At 40.2% G+C, this 17,748-nt stretch overlaps 1 pseudogene; it reads left to right on the forward strand.

Moving 5' to 3' along the window:
* The first annotated feature begins 7,348 nt into the window (after positions 1–7,348).
* LOC125534799 overlaps positions 7,349–17,748 on the forward strand; it is a 42,765-nt pseudogene continuing 32,365 nt past the window's right edge.

Raw genomic sequence — 17,748 nt, forward strand, 5'->3', positions numbered from 1 at the left:
GCCTTGGCAACAACAGATGGTGCGCATCCTTGCCGGACCGGAGCAGCTTGTCCCTGGCCCTCCCCACAGGATGGTACCAAACTGCACACACACCAAGCAAGAGAGCACGCACCAGATCATATGAGAAAATGAACAAAAAATAGAGAGCACGCAAATTTTAAGCTCTGTTTACTGCAGAAATCAAGCATAGGCAGTAGTACTGCTAGTGTTTCTTTCTGTTGGTTGTGTTGGACATGCAACTCAATTTCTGTTTGTTTCAGACTAGCAGACCAACATATATACATGTAAATTGAACTACTACTGCTACTGCTCAGTACATCAGTATCAAAGAGTGGACTTCGGCTACCATATATACATGTACTAATAAACTATTGTACTAGTAAAAGAGGGAACACAAAAGGCAAAAATTGGAATAGCAGAGCAGAAGCATGGAAGAGGGACAGTTGATCTCTTGGCTAACAGCTAACAGCTAAAATCCTCTGGGCTATGACTTCAACCAGGACAGTTGATCTCTTGGCTAATAGCTAACAACAAAGAAGTGCCCATACAGCCAATTTACTGCCCTATAATGATTATAAGAACTAGAAATAAAAGATATATCATAGTACTGAACAGTTGAGCAGTTGCAGATCCATCTAATCATGTGGAAAGTCAGTGAGCAGTTGCAGATCCACCATTGCCACCATCTAGTCACGAGGATTGGAGTCCTCCTCAGTCTCGACACTGAGCTTTTGCTTCCCCATGACCTGCAGATAGGTCACCAACATAAACCATTTGAAATGATTAAACAAGTGCACTGGAAGCAATCTAGATCAGCATACAAACATCCATCTTCGGCAACACTTGAAGCGTAACTACTAAAACAATTATGAACCTGAGATAAGTCGAAGAATCTTACAAGGATAAAATAAGTTACATAAATTCATCAAAATAAAACACTACATCTCTGTTTCTAAACCAGAGAGCCAAGAGAAGAACTATAACAGATGTAGTTCTCTGCCTCAACATGCTGTAATAATATTATCTCTGTTGATCCATGTCCATCTGGGTTAATATGAAATGTAAAAAAATTGAATGAGCCAACTTGGTACATCATTACAAATGATTACTTGCTAAGAGAAACAAGTCAGAAAACAAAGCTGCATATAACCACCTAAATATTATGGTCAAGTACTAATTATCAAACTGGCATATCCACTTGTCTGCTACTCCCTATGTCATCAAATGCAAGACATTTTAGGTCACTTCACAGATTTAGTAGTTGTAAGTAGAAGAATAGAAATTTGAAGAAAAAAATGGTGGATACGCACTGAGATCACGACACATAACAGGTGTTCAAATCAATGGAAAGCAAATGTATTTTGGAGATGGTACCATCCCTCTCTCGGAATAATCAGAGCCCAAAATTCCACATGTTGATCGATTGATATGCCAAACAGGGGGATCGGCCGAGGGGCTCACCGCGGTGCGGATGACGAGCTCGGGGAGGCCGGAGACGTCGGAGCAGTGAGGGCGACGTGGATCGACGGGGGAAGGCCCGCGGCGGCCGACGGGGAAGAAGCTTGGATCCAGCGATGTGGGGGCGCCCAGCTTGAACTGGTGGCCGTAGTCGATGCAGAGGGGAGCTGCGGAGCTCGTGGACACCTTCCCATGTCGCGGATCCGGCGATGTGGTGGGTGAGGAGGTGCGGATCGACGAGATCCACCCATCATCATCACCCTTCTCGAGGTTCTTGACGCTTGGGTGATGCGGATGCGGTGCTGCGCCTCCTGCGGGTGACGCGGATGCGGTGTTGCGCCTCCTGCGGGCCCTTGAAGCCGGCCTTGCCGGCCTTCATCGACGGCGGGCCCTTGGAGGGGAGGGGACCTCTAGCCAGGCAGGGGAGGGGAGGGGAGGTGGCCCCAGCGGCGGAGTGGATGCGGTCGCCAGCGGGAGGAGGTGGCCGTGGAGGAGGTGGTCGCCGCGGTCGAATGGATCTGGGATGTAGGGAGAGGGGAGAAGGAGAGGGTAGGGGCGCCGGCTGTGGAGTAGAGGGCAGGGGGGGCGGTGGGGGCGGCGGGTCATCGATGGTGGCGGTGGGGGCGGCGGCAGATCGAGATCGGGGAGGGGGCGGCGGCGAGGAGATGGGGACGAGGGAGGAAGGGGGCGACGTGGGGATCTGAGCTAGGGTATGGCCTGCGGGTGGGGGTATCTCCTTTTCTTTTCTTCTCTTTTTTCTTTTTTCTGTAGATAGATTGATGGATGGATGTGGGATGGAGATATGGATGGATGGACGCCATGTCATCAATCCGTGGACAGAGTTACGATTGGTTCAGAAAATCAGTGATGTAAAATAGTTTTAAAATACTAAAAATAGAGGGATTTTATGAAGTAGCTATCAAAATATTTTGCAAAAGGGTACCACACAAACTTTCACTAGAGTTAGACCACATTTTATGGATTAGGACCAATTTGTATGCATTTTTCATATTTCTAGCTATTTTTAATCATTTTTTGAGTGGCAAAAATGTTTTTCTTGTGAAGAACCAACCAAATAATTGTTGCAAAATTGGACCTAATCAATTGTATAAAATATTAGTCCATATTAAATGCACAATTGACCAAATGTTTGGGTGTAAAAAGTTTTGATCCACCTCTCTTGAAAAAGACAAATTCCCGCCGGTTCAGCTGGAAGCGGGTCAAATTTGAACTACAGTTGCCTCATAGTTTGCTCTTTATTTTTTCCAAAAATCATTTCTAGGTACATAAGTATCTATTTAATAAGAGAAACACCAAAAAAATTCCAAGATTCAACCACTAGCTAGGAACGGTCAAGCCCGCCGTTTTGACCGCATTTTGAAACATGCATAAAAAAATCAAAAAAAATCAAAAAATTGGAAAACCTTCGCATTGTGTCATTATATGTGACCAAGTTTCCAGGAAAAATAATAAACTTGTAATACGGAAATTATTTTAGAAAAGTGTTCTCAGAAATGAGCTGTCATGAGTGAAGATTCATGGCTTTCAAGCCAAATGATCAATCTTATGGCCACATTCATGGCATAGTTTGTTCAAATAATCTCATATTGTGCACAAGGGTGCATATTGGAATTCCAAACAATGTTGCCTAAGGGAGTTTTCACTTTCTTTGCACGGAAAATTAATTTTCCATTTTCCAAGTGCCCAAAAGGAGGTTTTTTTGTGAAGGACCTAGAAAATAATTGTTGCAAAATTGGACCAAATCATTTTTCTAAAATACTAGGACATATTTAATGCACAATTGAAAAAATGGTTGGGTGTAAAAAGTTTTGATCCACCTCTCGTGAAAAAGACAAATTTCCCTCGATTCAGTTGGAAGCGGGTCAAATTTGAACTGCAGGTGCCTCATAGTTTGCTATTTATTTTTTCCAAAAATCATTTCTAGTTACATAAGTATCTATTTAATTAGAGAGACACCAAAAAAAATTCAAGATTCAACCACTAGCTAGGAACGGTCATTCCCGCCGTTTTGACCGTATTTTGAAATGGGCATAAAAAATTCAAAAAAAATTCAAAAAATTGGGAAACCTTCGCATTGTGTCATCATATGTGGCCAAGTTCCTACGAAAAATAACAAACTTGTAAGACGGTAATTATTATAAAAAAGTGTTCTTAGAAACGAGCTATCATGTGTGGAGATCAATGGCTTTCAAGCCAAATGATCAATCTTATGGCCACATCCATGTCATAGTTTGTTCAAATGATCTCATATTGTGCACAAGGGTGCATATTGGAATGGCAAACAATGTTGCCTAAGTTAGTTGTCACTTTCTTTGGACGAAAATACCATTTTCCCTTTTTTGAGTGCCCAAAAGGAGGTTTTTTTGTGAAGGACCTACCAAATAATTGTTGCAAAATTGGACCAAATCATTTTTCTAAAATACTAGTCCATATTTAATGCACAATTGACCAAATGGTTGGGTGTAAAAAGTTTTGATCCACCTCTCATGAAAAAGACAAATTTCCACCGATTCAGCTGGAAGCGGGTCAAATTTGAACTGTAGCTATGTTGTAGTTTGCTCTTTATTTTTTTCAAAAATCATTTCTAGGTACATAAGTATCTATTTAATCATAGAAACACCAAAAAAGTTCCAAGATTCAACCACTAGCTAGGAACGGTCATTCCCGCCGTTTTGACCGCATTTTGAAACGGGCATAAAAAATTTAAAAAAAATCAAAAAATTGGGAAACCTTCGCATTGTGTCATTATATGTGGCCAAGTTCCTAGGAAAAATAACAAACTTGTAATACGGCAATTATTTTTAAAAAGTGTTCTCAGAAACGAGCTATCACATGTGGAGATCAATGGTTTCAAGCCAAATGATCCATCTTATGGCCACATCCATGGCATAGTTTGTTCAAATGATCTCATATTGTGCACAAGGGTGCATATTGGAATGGAAAACAATGTTGCCTAAGTAAGTTTTCATTTTCTTTGGACGAAAAAACCATTTTCCATTTTTGAGTGCCCAAAAGGAGGTTTTTTGTGTGAAGGACCTACCAAATAATTATTGCAAAATTTGACCAAATCATTTTTCTAAAATACTAGGACATATTTAATGTACAATTGACAAGATGATTGGGTGTAAAATGTTTTTATCCACCTCTCGTGAAAAAGACAAATTTTCGCCGATTTAGTTGGAAGCGGGTCAAATTTGAACTGCAGCTGCCTCATAGTTTGCTATTTATTTTTTTCAAAAATCATTTCTAGTTACATAAGTACCTATTTAATCATAAATACATGGTTTGGTGGCGATACGTCGAGGTTTGGGTGGTGGCCGAGGGCCCCAACTCTAGAGCGCGTAAACTCGCATGCCCGCCACGTGGTCACCGCGTGACCGTGGTGTTGCCATGTGTTCTGGGAGGCCTAGGCATGTCTAGTGGGCTGGGAACTCCCCAGGTAGGTGCTAGGAAGAAAATTACAACATAAGATTCTCACGAGGAGACCGATCGATGCTCAAACATGAATTAGCAGCCAAGTGTTTGATTAGCGGTACGAGAAATGTACATGGCTAATGGGCGTGAGTTTTGGCTGAGGATGATCAGTTACTAAGGAGACCGTCTTCACAAATTTTCAGCTCAAAAGGAGGAGCCTAGGTGGTACTTGCTTTGCGAACTACCACACTGGACATGACTACAAATGTTGAAGCTCGGCTCAAAATAATAAATGGATTGAGCTGGCATTTGGTGGAGGATGGTTATTTGGGCATAGGAAAGCACTGTAGAAAATGGATACTATTTGGACATGCCAAAGTGGTACTTCCTTCACAATGCTTTTCTATGGACAAAAACTTGGGAAAACTAGTGAGAGAGATTGGATAAATGAAATGAGCTCAAAATTGGTGTAGGTAAGTTATTTAGGTATGGTCATGCGCTGGTAAATTTTCAGATCATTTGGGTAAGCCTAGCTAGTACTTACTTCACAAAGCCTCTCTCGAGGTAGAAACTTTGGAAATTTCCCGAGAAAGATTTACTAGGAAAATTGAGCTGAATATTATCATGTGGCAATGATTTGGGTATGGAAGAGTGCCCGAAAAGTTTGAGGGTAATAGGAGGGGTCTATATGACACTTGCTTTGCAACGTGCCAATTTGGCCATAAAATATAAATTGAACCTGGGCTCACATAGATGATTTGACTGAGCTGCTGGAGGAGGGTGATAATTTGGGCATATGAAGGAACTGTATAAATTTCATGTCATTTAGAGATATAAAAAAGGTACTTCCTTCACAATGCTTCTAGGTGGACAAAAACTTTGGAAATTTGCCGAGGAAGATTTGCTAGGCAAATGGAGCTGAATTTTGTCGTGCGGTAATGATTTGGATAGGAAAGAGTGCCCAAAAATTCCGAGGGCAATCAAGAATATATAAATAGCACTTCCTTCATAAAGTGTTGTTGTGAACAGAATAGGAAAATGAATATTGTTGAATTAGTTTTGAACTAGGCAAGGAAGGATTTTTACATATTTGATGAAGATATGCCCCAAAGAATTTATGAGATTTTTTTGGGAATTTTGGGAATGATAGAAATATAGGTTGCTTCACAACCTAGGGCAAAAACTGCCACATTGACATGACACATAGGCAAAACTGATGAGATGGCGCCTAGTCATCACAACCCACCACAATCTACAAGGCTATGACCATCTATATTGGTCATTAACAACAAGAAATAAGGCAGCGGACTAGCACTGTTTGCTTTATGACCATTTCGTGTAAGGAAACTACGACCTTTCTGACCAAAATGGTCGCAATGGTTTAGGGTTTGGAGCCCCCTGAACAGCTTTTGACCAATTGGTCTAAAATGGTCATAAATTTATGACCAATTCTTCGAGGGTCACTGACAGAAGGTCATAAGTTGACCTGTAGTGTTAATAGTTTCCTATATAAATTTCACTACTATAGCTAGCACCAGCCTCCATGCAATGGATCTCGTTCTTATAACGTCGTGTTGCTCCTTTCCTTCTCTATCAATCGGGGAACCAAACCAAGCCAAACCAAATTGCTCGCTGGAGTGCCTTCTTCACCGAGGTGAGCAGCTTTATGACCATGTTGTCGGTATGTTTTCTTTGAAGTTTTCTCCTCCATATAGCTTTTCTTTGCCTAATATCCCCCACCCATCCTCTTCCCTTACCCCCGTTCATTTCCAGATAACAGGCATGTCCCCATCGGGATGACGACATAATCGTCTATCTACAACATCTTCCTCCTCCATATGTCCCATGGTAAATTATCTCGTCTCTATCTGTCCTTTTCCCACCATGTTTCTTTGCCTAAAAAGTTCGTTTACCATGGTAGTCCACCATAGATTGTTTGAATCTGCCGCTCCGGGGTACATTACCTAGCTTTCAATGTTTTTGTTTTCAGTTTAGCTTGGCATAGATTTATGCATTATCGTTGGCACAATCCAACCAAAGGTTGAAATATGCAAGTTGTTTCAATTGTGTCTAAATTTGGATTGAACTAATGTGCCCTGCAATATTTTCACCAATTTTAAAAACATTAACCGAATAAAATATAAATATTTTGATATGTATTATACTTAAATTACAACATTCTATTCAAAAGGTGAACATGTGCTTGGCTACCACATTAGTACTAACCTTCAACTCTTTTCAGACAGAACACTAGTAATCAGCCATCATGCAAAACAACAGCGTCAAAACCGTCCTCGATGACTTGCCCGAGTCAGTCATCACTAAAGAGATACTCGTGCGGCTACCGACAAAGGACGTCCTCCGATGCCGCGTTGTCCGCAAGTAATGGTGTCATGACATGTCGACCAACGACTTCCTTCTAACTCACCACCAACAGCGGCCATCGCTCCCAGTCATGGAGCTTATCAAGCGTGAAGGGAAATGGTATGACAGCCATCTCTTTGTATTTTGTGATGCTAGTCCTAGTGGTGCCAACTGCGAGTTGTACCGCAAGACCATTCTCTGGTACTCCCGCCCCGACCCCTATAAAGACAACCTGGTGATCCGTGCATCCTGTGGTGGCCTCCTCCTCATCTCATACTATGACCTGGGACTTTTCGAAGTCTGCAATCCAATTACCCGACAACGGGCACCTCTCCCGCTGCTTCGTGAACATGATTGGCGGATTAGAAGGACTAACATTGCCGGCTTCTACCAACATTAGCCATCCGGAGGATATCATGTGCTTTACTCGATATGGAAATTGAATGAAGATCTTTTCACATTCGCAGTTGATTTCTACATCATTGCAGTGGGAGCCAATGAATCGAGGCCAATTGAACAACCACCATTGCGACAAGAATGTTGGAAATTCACCACAGGATCGATCATATCAAATAACACGAACGCACGTACACAAAAAACTGATAGCCAAAAGTGCGTCTCGCACCCTCTAATTTCTCTCTTTATTGCTTTTCTCCTTTTCTCTTTGGTACAAAACTCAAGGGCTGCTGCTGCTTATATAAGTGCAGCCACCACCCCAGCACAGGACCTACTCGTACGTTTACTATTAAACCAACACGGACACGGACTCTGCTACAGATTCCTAATTCAACTAGAGATCTGACACACATACACGTACTAGTACTAGGAAACTACAAACCACAACTCATGATAGCTTTCCTATTCTACTACTAACACGTGCACTTTCCAAACTAATTAACCGGCAACGTTGATCAGTCTTAAACTAACTTAGGCATTGTTTGGATTATTCCAACAATCACCCCCTAATCCAAACATCCAATTCTTTACTCGATGAGACACGCAGATGACCACACGTTCATCTTGTCGTACTGATTGTTGGGAATTGTAGGCTTAGTCAAGGGATCAACAATCATATTAACACAATGTTGAAAACCCACAAATATATAAATATAGTGATACTTCCCTTCAATATGTTTCCTTGCTGTGACACGAGAGACTTTAAATTTCCGCCTAATTATTCCAGCATAGTTGTCCTCGGCGTCTCGAGTATTATTTCCTCGAGTGTAATTCCACCTTTATAGGCACCTTGAGTATTTTGTTTCCTCAAGTGAATTTCCACATCAATTATTTCCAACCACATATATCAATAATATGAATAATTCCACATCGAGTCAAGTATAAGATAACCATGTTGAATAAAATTTTAAAACCACATACATATCAAATCCAATCACTAAATGAAGTTCCATCAATAACCATGCTTTGTAAGAAATTCCTGACTTCGGTCAGTGAACCTGCACCATATTAGTACTTAAAACAATAATTGAATATGCGTACCTGGACTTATTTCTCATCTCGTAGATAGAATGATAACTTCCTCAATGTGTTTACCTTTAATATAAATTTCAGAACAAGTGACAGGTTGTGATGCACTTTCCACAATCTTATATGATGTGTGAGATTCCCTTAGCTGCTCGTCTTTCCTTCCATTGCTTGAATGCAACATAAATTCCGGTAGCTAAGGCATGATAATATAATGAAGATACATATCAATTCCAGTACCATTTATTGTTCCATTTTTCCTTAGGAGTTCAAATATAATTCCTCACCAAGTATGATTTCCTTTATCAAAGGTATTTTTAACATATTTGCAATTTTCCATAGAGAAACACTTCAAAATATTTTCTATGTATTTCCACTCCCGAAACATTGGAAGCTCCAGAAATTCCTTTCATATGAAAGTTAGAAAATGACCAAGCTTACACTTCCATCAATGTGAGTTATCAATGCACAAACAGCCAAAGAATGTTAATGTATACAATATAATGTAAACTATTTTACACTTACATTTGTAGATGGCCGCCTTGCTTCATTCAAAAAACCATATGACCTGCTATTCCATTGATGTGAAGCTTGTTATAAGACCATACATTAATATACTCAATTAGCAAACCATGTCTTTAGTTCCTCTTCCCTATATTCCAGGAGAGAGAGTTTCCATAAAGTATATGTTCCTTTTGTGTAAAGAACTGAATAGCAAGAGTGATATTATAATATTCCAATGAGCCAAATTTCCTTACAAAAAAAAGCTTACAAACAATGGGCTTGCGGTTGTTTGGTATGATAATAACTTCCCAAACTATATATTTCCTTATTGAGTTTATTCCTTCCCGCATTTCTTCCACTCATAGTTGACATTGATGAAAAATTTAATCCTTCTTAGGAGTTTTCCTCTAGTATTTAGAGTGACTTCCCCCCCAAAATCACATAACAATTATCCAGAGATTACATTCCAAGTTAATTCCTCCCACTTATCCTAAGCATGTCATGTTGGGAGTGTCACTTGTAGTTTCCTTGGGGTCAAGATTATATTCCAGTATGATTGTCAATAATTCCACCCTTGATGATAAAAATGATTGTGTTCCTACTTTCCACCAGTATTCATTTTCCAGATAACTAAGGAAACACCCTTTGATCCACTAGAAGAACCATGAAAAAATTCCTGGTGTGCGCTTTGTAATAACTGTGAATTTCATGCCAAAATAGAATATTTCCTTCCAGCCAAGTGACTGTACTAGATGGAGAAAGATACAACAAATGACAGTACACAATGCTTCTTTCCAAACAAACAAGGGGGTATACAAGACAGTCAATTCCTCTGTTCAATTGTGGAGTGTACGGTATATAACAATGGTGAATAATTCCATGCTCTTTACATACAAACGATATATTCCTGAAGTGTACTTCCCCCACCAATCGGTTGTTAAAACTATGATATTATTTAATCAACTGATTTTCCACTTCAGTATAACATGTGACCAGCACAATAAAACCTTCCGACTTGTATAATAAAATATAAGCATAACCATGTAAAAGTGTAATCATGGAAGAGTGAGATGAAATAAACAATGTGACCTCTAGTGGGGATGTCCAAAGAAATAACGTAAGTATATAAAAAGGAAACGATGTGAAGCCCTTTCATCTCCTTCCACCTTAATAAACAAGGTGTATTAAAAAAACACATATATGCTTCACATGTATCATTAGTCCTCCCACTAAAGTTTAAAATTCCAGAATCAATAAGCCTCTTGATCCAGTTCCAAGATATGTGACCAAGTCATTGATGGTGTAGATGATAAGATTCCAAGCATGTGTTCCCGTTGTCGACATTCCTCCATATGGAGTAATCTTTGCCCAATAAAAAAAATTGGTCTACCAACTTCCAATGGACATCAAGAAAGATGGACCATTGTGTGAAAATCATAATGCACTAATTTAACCATTGAGCAATATTTCCACTCTCCCTTTTCCAAATAGTATGTCATAATCAATAGGTTCCAAGATGGAGCAATAGATTAAATCCCTTCTCACTGAAGTTGAATAGCCTGTCCTATAACAATAATAGTTTTCCTCCACAAAAGGAGTTTGATGGCATAATTTCCAATCCAAAGTATATCAAATTCACAATTAATTCCTAAGTACATTAGTTTTCCCTTCGGAATTGTTGCATGCCAATAAAATTGCTATTGTACTCCAATATACATGATGTATATAAACAAACACCATACTCCATCTATTTTTAAAAGAAATAGCCACAAATAAAAATATAGTGCAAACATTAACATCAGACATACCGATAAATGAAGAGCAAATTTCCTGGAGTGACCCCCAGCTTCCTCTTTGAATAAGTGATGCTCAATAATGACACTTCTCCGAAATCCCTTTCCAAGTTATGTGTAATTTTCCGGACAATATTTCCACCATAGAAATTTTCAATGTAATCATTTGCTCCGTGCAGTGCATCCACACATTTAACCCAGAGTCCTCCTTAAGTTCTTCCAAGGAGTGGACTTATTTTCCTTGTATGACGTACATGCAGTAGATTAGGAATCAAACAAGTTAGTCCGTTAATCAACATATAATATAATATAATAAATTAATTAATAGATACTAGTTGGATTTGTAATTAGCGTCCCTTCCCTTGTAGCACGCCTGTACAGGTGCAAGTGGATCTTCCAGCCGTCCGGTTGGCCGTGCAGTTGGCCAGATGGTAGGCCCAATAAACAACAACAACAAAATCCTTCTCCTTCCTTCAACTAATGCACTTTCTGAGCAGTTGCTCGTGCGGATTGCCAATCGTCGAGTGAAAAATTTGTAGCAGCGGCAACCTCATCAGGGTAGAAGACACGCCGATTATATGGACGAAAAGGCGCCGGGTTCCGTGGGTGCAGGATTCCTCGACGGGTTCCGTCGTCAGCTAGATTCGAAAGCAAGGCATCGGCAGCAATGCACATACAAAGCTAACCTGATTGATTCCTAGACAGCCCGTACGTAGCAAAGCTAGGCTTGACTTAATTCTTTCCTTGATCCATGTGAATTAAAAATTGCATGTCCTTTTCTTTCCAATCTTTCTTGATCTTCCACGTGAGCTAGGCTTGCCCCTTGATTTCCTCGTTCCAAGTGCAAAGGCAGAAGCATTAGGACTAGATGACCTCGATCAGTGTGCGACTTCAGAAAGCAATAAAGCAATCTTCCACGAGACCTGTGCTATTGGATTGATGGACCGTGACCATAAAGAGCATCACGTGAAGAAAATTCAGTGCGTAGTCAGGGCGCTGCCAGTACTTGCACGATCGTGTGCACGACGACGGGAGTTTGATAAACACGTATCACCGAGCTACTAGGAGCGGATATTATATTCTTTCTCGACCTGTGTTAGATCGATGTGACGGGGAGGAGATTGAAACGGACAACCGCGGAAGACGATCGGCGCAGAGTACGCAGCGGATTTAATCACGCACCGCACAGAGACCATGAGAGCATGGCCGATCAGCATCGGCGGCGGTGAACCTAGCTCAGATGCCAATGTTGGAAATTGTAGGGTTTGCGGTCTACCCCTAATTCCTCTGCGCTGATCTGTGGTGCCGCTCACAATTCGCATCTCTGAGTCTAGGGGGTAGGGACCTTCTTATACTGTCTTTCCAAAGAGTCCACCTCTTATACAGATATAAGATTCCTAGTTTTTCTTCCACTAGTTTCCGGGATAGAGTCCAGATCAAATTACCAACCACGATCATATTTGTCTGTTAACGGATTCTACCCGTTATGTCCCCGGAGCACGCGCTTGTGAGCAACGCGCCATAATAGAGTGTAAATTTCTCTAATTACGTAGATCAATGTTAGGGCTGTAATCTAACTATACGATCTAGCTCCTTCTAATTATCAGTGTACCCGGGTAGTCTTTCCAATATAAATAGTATATTGTATTCCACTGATAATCGACCAGCTTCCTTAAACATATATCACTTAAGTACATTCCACCAAGTAACAATTCCATGCTAAACATGTAAATCAATTCCATGTATAAATACATGTACAATTCCATAATGAGGTATTCCGAATATTAGTAATTCCTAGTAATTTGAATATAGTTGCAGGACACATAATTCCAACATCTCCCACTTGTCCCAAACGACCATTCAAATATTCGTAAAACCATAGCCTTAACATGCTTGCCAAATACCTCCTGACTAAGAGGCTTAGTCAAGGGATCAACAATCATATTAACACAATGTTGAAAACCCACAAATATATAAATATAGTGATACTTCCCTTCAATATGTTTCCTTGCTGTGACACGAGAGACTTTAAATTTCCGCCTAATTATTCCAGCATAGTTGTCCTCGGCGTCTCGAGTATTATTTCCTCGAGTGTAATTCCACCTTTATAGGCACCTTGAGTATTTTGTTTCCTCAAGTGAATTTCCACATCAATTATTTCCAACCACATATATCAATAATATGAATAATTCCACATCGAGTCAAGTATAAGATAACCATGTTGAATAAAATTTTAAAACCACATACATATCAAATCCAATCACTAAATGAAGTTCCATCAATAACCATGCTTTGTAAGAAATTCCTGACTTCGGTCAGTGAACCTGCACCATATTAGTACTTAAAACAATAATTGAATATGCGTACCTGGACTTATTTCTCATCTCGTAGATAGAATGATAACTTCCTCAATGTGTTTACCTTTAATATAAATTTCAGAACAAGTGACAGGTTGTGATGCACTTTCCACAATCTTATATGATGTGTGAGATTCCCTTAGTTGCTCGTCTTTCCTTCCATTGCTTGAATGCAACATAAATTCCGGTAGCTAAGGCATGATAATATAATGAAGATACATATCAATTCCAGTACCATTTATTGTTCCATTTTTCCTTAGGAGTTCAAATATAATTCCTCACCAAGTATGATTTCCTTTATCAAAGGTATTTTTAACATATTTGCAATTTTCCATAGAGAAACACTTCAAAATATTTTCTATGTATTTCCACTCCCGAAACATTGGAAGCTCCAGAAATTCCTTTCATATGAAAGTTAGAAAATGACCAAGCTTACACTTCCATCAATGTGAGTTATCAATGCACAAACAGCCAAAGAATGTTAATGTATACAATATAATGTAAACTATTTTACACTTACATTTGTAGATGGCCGCCTTGCTTCATTCAAAAAACCATATGACCTGCTATTCCATTGATGTGAAGCTTGTTATAAGACCATACATTAATATACTCAATTAGCAAACCATGTCTTTAGTTCCTCTTCCCTATATTCCAGGAGAGAGAGTTTCCATAAAGTATATGTTCCTTTTGTGTAAAGAACTGAATAGCAAGAGTGATATTATAATATTCCAATGAGCCAAATTTCCTTACAAAAAAAAGCTTACAAACAATGGGCTTGCGGTTGTTTGGTATGATAATAACTTCCCAAACTATATATTTCCTTATTGAGTTTATTCCTTCCCGCATTTCTTCCACTCATAGTTGACATTGATGAAAAATTTAATCCTTCTTAGGAGTTTTCCTCTAGTATTTAGAGTGACTTCCCCCCCAAAATCACATAACAATTATCCAGAGATTACATTCCAAGTTAATTCCTCCCACTTATCCTAAGCATGTCATGTTGGGAGTGTCACTTGTAGTTTCCTTGGGGTCAAGATTATATTCCAGTATGATTGTCAATAATTCCACCCTTGATGATAAAAATGATTGTGTTCCTACTTTCCACCAGTATTCATTTTCCAGATAACTAAGGAAACACCCTTTGATCCACTAGAAGAACCATGAAAAAATTCCTGGTGTGCGCTTTGTAATAACTGTGAATTTCATGCCAAAATAGAATATTTCCTTCCAGCCAAGTGACTGTACTAGATGGAGAAAGATACAACAAATGACAGTACACAATGCTTCTTTCCAAACAAACAAGGGGGTATACAAGACAGTCAATTCCTCTGTTCAATTGTGGAGTGTACGGTATATAACAATGGTGAATAATTCCATGCTCTTTACATACAAACGATATATTCCTGAAGTGTACTTCCCCCACCAATCGGTTGTTAAAACTATGATATTATTTAATCAACTGATTTTCCACTTCAGTATAACATGTGACCAGCACAATAAAACCTTCCGACTTGTATAATAAAATATAAGCATAACCATGTAAAAGTGTAATCATGGAAGAGTGAGATGAAATAAACAATGTGACCTCTAGTGGGGATGTCCAAAGAAATACCGTAAGTATATAAAAAGGAAACGATGTGAAGCCCTTTCATCTCCTTCCACCTTAATAAACAAGGTGTATTAAAAAAACACATATATGCTTCACATGTATCATTAGTCCTCCCACTAAAGTTTAAAATTCCAGAATCAATAAGCCTCTTGATCCAGTTCCAAGATATGTGACCAAGTCATTGATGGTGTAGATGATAAGATTCCAAGCATGTGTTCCCGTTGTCGACATTCCTCCATATGGAGTAATCTTTGCCCAATAAAAAAAATTGGTCTACCAACTTCCAATGGACATCAAGGATATCACCCGGACACCAAGGAACAACGATTACCCAGACTACCAGCCACGCTGCCACATCTTAGCGTGCTACATGTAGACTAAACGCATAGTCTCATGCAGGAACTCAACTTAACTGGTCCGCGTCCATCTTCACGATGATCTTCATCTTCTTGTGGGTTGCTTGCACACGGGGAGATGCATCTCTTCACCCGTCACATTTTTACATCTTCTCAGTGTCGCCGATGCCACATCTTATCAAACGACACCTCATGTCCAGCGGCAACACAACTCACCATATACGCGCAACTCATCTTCACCGTATATGAACTCACCGGAACTCTACCACCACGAACGAAAACGCAAGGCACAAATTCCTTTTTCCGCCTGCTCTTGTTCACAATTCTCCTCTGTCAGTGATGCATCTCAACTGCAGCAGAAGCTTCACACACCTAAGCTCTTGGACGCACCTTACAAGAACTCATGTGCACACCTTGACGACAGCTCGCAACTTTGTAGCCTCTTTCTCGCTCCCCCCGAGCGACGATCTTGACGAGATCTCCTAGCACCGCACCTCGGCACTACCACTCCCGTCAACCTCTTCCAGGTCGTTTTGTCGAACGAGAATCACTCGTCGCCTCGCTTGCGACAGCGTCCTCGCCACCTTCTTGTCACCGCTCCATCGAACGACAACTGCCTGATCCTCCTTGTCACCGCTCGAACGACAATTGCTCGATCATCCACGTCACTTCACCACCTAGCAACTATATTGCCCGCTCCTCCTCGTCGCTACACCGGCGACTGTATTCCCCGTCCCGAGGCGCTAGCAGGGTCGCCACCCCGGGGCAAGCGTAGCTTCACTCGAACCTTGCTCTAGATACCAATTGTTGGAAATTCACCACAGGATCGATCACATCAAATAACACGAACGCACGTGCACAAAAAACTGATAGCCAAGAGTGCGTCTCGCACCCTCTAATTCCTCTTGTTGGCCAGAGGCAAGTGTCGTGCACTTATATAAGAAGCAGCAGCGCTTGAGTTTTGTACCAAAGAGAAAAGGAGAAAAGCAATAAAGAGAGGAATTAGAGGGTGCGAGACGCACTCTTTGCTATCAGTTTTTTTGTGCACGTGCGCTCGTGTTATTTGATGTGATCGATCCTGTGGTGAATTCCCAACAAAGAGATGATGGATAAACTGATAGTTTCTTCCAATGCACCAGTCCCCTTCCATGGAAACCTTCATTGGGTATTAAGACGTCATTATATTAGCTATAGCTCCAGCAATATAATGGTGTTCGACACCACGGTTGAGACATTTCGATGGATGTGCCATCCTCCTAGGCAGTACCCTTGGATATCGCTGTTGGAATTGGATGGAGTGTTTTCTATCTGCAATAGTTATGATGGCATCGTTTTAGATATTTATGGCATGCATGACTACAAAACCGAGGTGTGGACTTTAATGTACTGTATTGACCTGATGACATTGGAGGCGTCGCCGTCGCTCAGTTTAAGGGCGAGAACTCTACGTAGGATTGCTACACTCAATGAGCATGTGATGTTGATTGAGTTTCCAGGGTGTGTTCTACATTGTGACATTGGCGGTAAGTTTCTTGGAAAGATGGAGTGCAATGAGGATGAAGATAACCGCATGTGTATTACTCCGTTTCGCTTCCAGGAAAACATTTGTCAACTTCCTTTCTTTGGAATGAAAGAAGATTATGGTGCCTGGTGGCTGCTAGAAGAAGGAGATGATGAGAAGTGTTATTACATATGGTCATAAATTGCATTTCTTCTTTGCATTATCACGAGGTTCTAGTTTGATGAGCCTCAGAGTATAAGTGCTTTTGAACCAGAGGAGCTAGTGATATTTGTCATTCTTAGCTGGTCCGAGTTTTTTTATGTTAATTGGATGTTTTGCCTCAAGATTCATTGTACCATTCATGCACTATGTTGCAAACTATGGATAATTTATTTTATGGAATTATTGCACTTTTTACAATTTGATTTGACTCTACTCTCTTATTGCCATGAGTATAATTCAGTGACTGACGCCGCGGGTGCTACCCTTTGCAAGCAGCACAAAGTGCTTGGGTGCAACCTGGAGTATTAACTGCACACTCGTACATGTTTGTTTTCAGGGGTGAACTTGAGCTTCTCCTTAACCAGTTAAGTTTTAATCAAAAGAAATTGAATTCTTCTCATATATAAAGCGAAGAACGGATCCTTTCGTTATGAATATATATAGTGAATCATTCTGAGTATCTCATGAACTAATTCCAAATCATTATGCAAACATAATTAGGGCCAGTTCCAAAGCAAAACCAATAGTAACTAGAGATTAATGCATCAATGTCATACCGGTAGCAAACAACTAACTCAAACATTGACCTTCGTGTCACAACTACTAGCCTCAACTACAACCTTCCATTGAAGTTGATAAACACAGCAGGTCAAGAACCTAAAAA

The sequence above is a fragment of the Triticum urartu genome, chromosome 2 (genome assembly GCF_003073215.2).
Source record: "Triticum urartu cultivar G1812 chromosome 2, Tu2.1, whole genome shotgun sequence".
In the NCBI taxonomy this organism is placed as follows: domain Eukaryota; kingdom Viridiplantae; phylum Streptophyta; class Magnoliopsida; order Poales; family Poaceae; genus Triticum; species Triticum urartu.